At 35.3% G+C, this 6527-nt stretch overlaps 2 non-coding genes across 2 annotated transcripts; one reads left to right on the forward strand and one right to left on the reverse strand.

Annotated features, from left to right (window-relative positions):
* The first annotated feature begins 1543 nt into the window (after positions 1 to 1543).
* TRNAA-AGC (transfer RNA alanine (anticodon AGC)) lies at positions 1544 to 1616 on the forward strand. Its single transcript has one exon. It is a non-coding gene; the product is annotated as a tRNA-Ala (tRNA).
* A 322-nt stretch (positions 1617 to 1938) lies between these two features.
* TRNAA-UGC (transfer RNA alanine (anticodon UGC)) lies at positions 1939 to 2011 on the reverse strand. Its single transcript has one exon. It is a non-coding gene; the product is annotated as a tRNA-Ala (tRNA).
* Between the last annotated feature and the right edge of the window lie 4516 nt (positions 2012 to 6527).

Raw genomic sequence — 6527 nt, forward strand, 5'->3', positions numbered from 1 at the left:
GATTTACTTCCACAACTAACTGGTAGCGCCAAGTCTGACTGTTCAACTGTTAAGAGGTTAACAAGCCTCTTTTAGTTTTCCGATGGTACAAAGAGTTTTTTAAAAAAATAGTAATCATTAAAACATAAATGAATCAATAAATATGCATTAAATTAAAAAAAAATTATCAAATATTTATTTACTATTGTCACGCGGAAACGCAACATTATCGGCAACAATACATTTTTCCATTGTTTTACTTTCTTTGTTGTAAGTAAACGATTTTCGAATGAGAAAAAAACTTTTGCGATTTCTTGCTTCGTTTTTTTTTGAATAATTGCTTTGGATATAAATGTAAGTAATATTTTGACAGACTACACAATATACTGTACAGATATTCTTATAAAAGTGGAATTACTGATTTAAAAATTTTTCACTGGGTAATCATAAGGATCTTCGACTTAAAATGAATTTTTTATTTTAATTTATTAAGATAAATTTCAATATTTTCAACTTATTTGACATATTCCAATCAGTTGAATATAGTGTTCGATTCGAAATCAGTTTAAAATATGGAAAATTCTTTCGCTATGAATTAATAATCTTTATTATTTTTTCTATTTATTTTCATGGCGATTTTCCTTAATTCAAAATTTCCGGTAGTTGTAGTTCTGTAATGTAATGTGCACTTTATTCTCATGTTTAGTCCTATTGTCAAATCAGCATTATGCCACAACTTTCAATAGATTTTTTTACTTGAATATTTTTGTTGGGTTTTACTTTTTGAACCTGGATTTATCAATAAATGTGTTCGGGAACGTTCCAAACTGTCACTGTAACTATCGTTGCGGGCTTTTCGCCTATTGATTGTTTGCCGAGCCGCTTTTCATTTTAGTATTAACTTAAACAAAAAGACAGATTCAGAGCTAAACCCATCAAAAGTAATTTTTACTTAACCGTAGGCGCCGAATTTTATTCCGCCGATAATTTTCGATTGTCGTTTTAAAATAATTCGTCCATTCTGGTTGTCAGTTTTCACTTTTGTATTTCAGTGAATTCGAATGTGGAAAAAATTTCAGGTGGCCCAGGGCAGCGGGGACGTAGCTGAATCGACAGAGCACTCGCTTCGCACGAGAGATCGATGCTCGGCGTCTCCGTCTGCCGCTGTTATTTTTACAAACGTCTGCAATGAATAAATTTTTCGGCACCACAAAAAGTAGTTGGTTATTCCGTTTCACACTTCTGAAAAACGCTAACAACGAGTACCGCGCGCGTATCTGTGCATCGGTTTACACTTCGCTTCATTACAGTGAAAGTCGTGTACGGTACTCATTATCTGCAAATTGACTTTTGCCAATTTATGAACATCCGATCTGTCTCTGTAAGCTGTAGTGAAAGTGTTTACGAAAAACGGTTGGCGAAACGTTTCTCATTGACGCTTGCAGCCGATGGCAAAGGGCGCGTAGCCTACTTTTAGTACCTGTGACGTTCTTCGTTCGCAACTGCCTAACAAACGCCAATCGAGTGAACAATTTACAGATGGTATTTCAGCCAGTTAGACGCCGGGGACGTAGCTCAGATGGTAGAGCGCTCGCTTAGCATGCGAGAGGTACCGAGATCGATACTCGGCGTCTCCAGACTCGTTTTTTTTAGTATTTAAAATCCGTTTAGAATTCCATCATATCGATTGTATAAATGATCGAATTCTCGAAATACTTTTGAGATTTTTGCTAAAGTTAGCAAATATTTCTGTCTGAAATTTAAAACGAGACTCTGTGATACATGTGGCTGGAAAAATTTCCGTCTTGCAACTTTAAAACTTTTCGGTTAGCCAAAATTCTTATCGTTTCGCAAACAAAGTGCAAGTACACCGTCACTATAAAGTCGGTAGCAGCGATGGACTTGAGTATCAAGTCTCCAGGTGTTACGAAGCGCAAAGAAAAAAAAAATTTTATTAAATGGAGGCGCCGAGTATCGATCTCGGTACCTCTCGCATGCAAAGCGAGCGCTCTACCATCTGAGCTACGCCCCCGACGTTCAGAACGCCTTTACGGTTCGTTTGCATTCTTTCATTATCTACTGCCAAGTAACGTTTCCACAGTTGCTATCGATTATCTTCGTGTTTTCGGCTGAGCGATGCGGTTTTGGTGTGAAGCTTGGAAATTCTCGGATTGTGGTCACATTCGAAGAAAGGGGAGAATAAATGAAAGTGTCTGGAATCAGAACCGGTTTCGGTACGTATGCAGTGCGTGCATGATCGACGGAAGCCAAATTCTTTGGCGGCAGATAGTGCACTAAACAAATAGAATTTTTAATACTGTAAATATAATGATCAACAGATTCCTGCCGTTCATTATCTAACTGCTTTCAAGGAGAGGGCAATTTTCCGAATTACGTGTAACCTGCTTCTGCGCTTTCTATATTTGTTTTTAAACACTATGTGTCGAACTCCGTGATCGAGATTTAGGAAGGACGGATTACAGTTGAAATTTATACGTCTACAATTTTTTCAGATTGCAGCTCCATTCAAATAAACGAAAAGACACGCACTGACATTATTAATTTTAATATCCATATATAAATAAATTTATATATGCACATACGTATGTGTTATATTAATATATATATACACCATTGATCCAACTGTTTGTATATAATTTAAAATTTGTAACGGAATTCCTAAAACGCCCACTAACGGCGCTTTATTCTGAGTTTAGCCGAATTTATAATGGACTTCGTTAACAAGCCTCTTTTAGTTTCCCAACGGTAGAAAGAGTTTTTTTAAAAAAATAAGGATCATTAAAACAGAAATAAATCAATAAATACGCATTAAATTAAAAAAAACATCAAATATTTATTTTACTATCGTCACGACTTAATTAACATTATCGGCTACAATACATCTTTCCATTGTTTTACTTTCTTTTTTGTAAGTGACGATTTTCGAATGAGAAAGAAACTTTAGCGATTTCTTGCTTCGTTTTTTCAAAATAATTGCTTCGGATATAAATGTGAGTAATATTTTGACAGACTTTACAATATACTGTACAGATATTCTAATAAAAGTAGAATTACTGATCTAGAAATTTCTCACTGAGTAATCATAAGGATCTTCGACTTAATAAATTAGAATAAAAAATTCATTTTAAGATAAATTTCAATATTTTCAACTTATTTGGCATATTCCAATCAGTTGAATATAGTGTTCGATTCGAAATCAGTTTAAAATATGGAAAATTCTTTCGCTTTGAATTAATAATCTTTATTATTTTTCCTATTTATTTTCATGGCGATTTTGCTTCATTCAAAATTTCCGGTAGTTGTAGTTCTGTAATGTAATGTGCACTTTATTCTCATGTTTAGTCCTACCGTCAAATCAGCATTATGCCACAACTTTCAATAGATTCCTTTACTTGAATATTTTTGTTGAGTTTTACTTTTTGAACCTGGATTTATCAATAAATGTGTTCGGGAACGTTCCAAACTGTCACTGTAACTATCGTTGCGGGCTTTTCGGCTATTGTTTGTTTGCCGAGCCGCTTTTTATTTAAATATTGACTTAAAGTACAGTCGAATTCGCATAAGTCGACACTCCAAGGGAAAGTGAAAATTTGTCGAGTTATTTGATGTTACGACTAAAGCAAAGTTGAAAAATATGCACAAAATTATTATTAGGAAAATACAGTAGTGCAATGTACTGTACTTCCTGTACATTACTCACTGGCACTAATGTTGGTTTGTACTCCAACTGCTTCAGCAATTTTTATCGCCTTTTGTTTTAGTATCGGTATCGTAACAGGAAGATTTGATGAACGAATTTGGTTTAACCAACGTACCAGAGCATCTTCGACATGTTTGTATGGCGACTTTGTCTAGCGTTTTCGAGACAGCCGCGACGAAAATCCAATAAAATGTTTTTTTTCATTTCTTCTTTTTTCTTCAGGATTCTCATTAATCTTGTTCCTGAAATGTTTTTTGTTTTGCAAATTCGATATGTGAAGTTTTATTACATTCAAATTCAAAAACAAATTTGTATTTTTCGTTCAGCCTAAGCGTTGTTAGCTTTCGAACTTTCATTTTTTACAGAAATGTGAAACACGTTCTACAAATAACGTTTGACGTGAGAAAATGCAAAATCGGAATTTGTTGTGACGTTGATATAGATTGTATATATTGTTTTCCTATATCTGTTGTCATTTTATATACAAAAATACATAAAATGTTAAGGCATTTTTATAAATCTATATATCAGACATGGGCAAATGCGGCTGTTTTTGAGTTACATGCGGCTCTTGCTGAAAGTGTTAATTTCTGTTTTTTATTATTGTTATTACAATTGTATTTTTATAATTTTGTGAAAATATGTTTGTTTAAAAAATTTAATTTTTGTTTTGGGGATACTATAGATTACCACCTATGGAATTTTGGGACTAAGTATATATTTGAACTCAGAGGGCTTAGACGAGTTCAACGATACCCTACTTTTGGACCGGAGACAAAAAGAAGAAAGCTATTATACTTTTCTCGGGGATCGCCGGATGATCGGGAGTCGCATCGCTTTCTCCGCTAAGCCTATAGCGTGTTATTAGGCAGTCTGGCAATTCGGCCATATATACCTTTAACATAGGCGCGCGGTTTTATTATATATCTGAATTGAGGGGACCGAGACGAGTTCAATGATACCATACTTTTGAACGGGAGACGAAAAATAAGAAAGTTATAGTTTATAAGTTATCATACTTTTTTAATGCTTTCATGCAGACGGCACCGTAGTTGCTAGTGCTGCCATCTCGCGGTAAAGTCTGCAAACAAATTAAAAAACAGCACTCTGAAAGGCAAGAAATTGCACGAACAGTCGAACGCCAGTTCCTTTTTTTCCTTTTGCTCAAGCATCGCGACTCCCGATCGCGATAGCGCGGTCGGCTCGTAGTACTAGCCGAACGCGAGCGATAGTGAGACTGAGGAGCCGTAGTCCCCGAGGTCGACGAGCGCGAGGGTTTGCAAAAAGGACTTAACTCGAACTTTAGACGATCGGTGTGTTCGTGGATCAACATCTGCCTCTCTGTTGAAGGTATATATGGCCGAATTGCCGGACTGTCTGTTAAACACGCTATAGGCTCAGCGGAGAAAACGATGCGACTCCCGATCATCCGGCGATCCCTGAAAAAAGTATGATAGCTTTCTTGTTTTTCGTCTCCGGTCCAAAAGTAAGATATCGTTGAACTCGTCTGGGTCCTCTGAGTTCAAATATATACTCAAAGTCCCACGATTCCATAGGTGGTAATCTATAGTACACCCTTTGTTTTATATTATATCTATATTATATAATAAAATCGCGCGCCTTATTATACTATCCGCCATGACAGTACAGAACTGCGGCTCCCATGCATTTTGCAAAACCTACATTTTTGCTCCCACTGAACTCTTGCTTGCCCACCCCTGCTATATATATTAATAAGTTGACTCCCCTCCTGAAAAAAATGAGTTCACACCGCACTATGCAGTGAGAACTCATTTTTTCAGGAGGGGAGTTAACTTATCGGATGTCTAAACGCGTGTGGGATGCCACACCAGTTGAAAATCAGTGCCTAGAGCCGTTAAAGGCATCACCTTTGTCAAGAGACGTCGCCAGGCCCGGGGGAGGAAATGTATGTGTTCCAGCAGTGGCGCGCCGTCATTGGAAGCGATGGAAGTGCTGCTTCCACCTTCCAATGATCTTCCCTTGTATTTTATAAAATATAAATTTTCTTATTTGTACTTTGAATTAATTAAAATTAATATTTTATTATAACTGCATCATGTATCTTTTACAAATTTCTATACTACATGTGAAATAGGGTTTCTCATTTCCCGGTCTTTTGCTTGTCCCGGAATCCCGGGATAAAAGTGAACTGTTTCCCGGGATCCCGGGACAAAATTAATTATTTTTAAGATATACAAAATGTTAATTATTTTTCGTTTTTTAAAGTAATTTAATACGTTCTGCATCCTCCAAAATCATATTACTAATGCTGTATAAGATATGTATTAAAAATTACCTTTGAATTACGTAGAAATTTTCAAAAATAGAAAAAATTTATTAAAGTTTGGTGGAAACTGCATACAGCAACGACAAAAATGCCTTTGAATTGAGTTGAAAATTTAAAAAAAAAAGAACTTAGATCAAACTTCTAACTTAGAAGGTAATTTTTGATTTTTTAAATAAAATATAATACAAAATATTGTAAATTTTTATAAGATTTTAAAAAGCAAAGATGGTCAATACTCCGATCACTCAATCTGATTCTTATTTTAGTAATGAAAAGTCTTGCTACCGAGAATGCCTTTACCGATTCAATTGATGTGATTGGAATCGTGTTTAATGCATTTAAGAGAAGACAAATATTATGTGTTTTCATCTGTATCCTGAAAGATTTCTAGTTCGTTTTCGAGATTGTAGTACTTCTTTTGTTCTCTAGTATTCTTGATTTGTCTACCTCGGCTGCATTAATAGAAAGATCATAGCCCAATAATTCGGCAGTTCGTTTGTCTTTAATAATCAGGTTATG

Source organism: Centruroides vittatus, unplaced genomic scaffold, assembly GCF_030686945.1.
Source record: "Centruroides vittatus isolate TY-2023 unplaced genomic scaffold, ASM3068694v2 contig_753, whole genome shotgun sequence".
NCBI classification, from domain to species: domain Eukaryota; kingdom Metazoa; phylum Arthropoda; class Arachnida; order Scorpiones; family Buthidae; genus Centruroides; species Centruroides vittatus.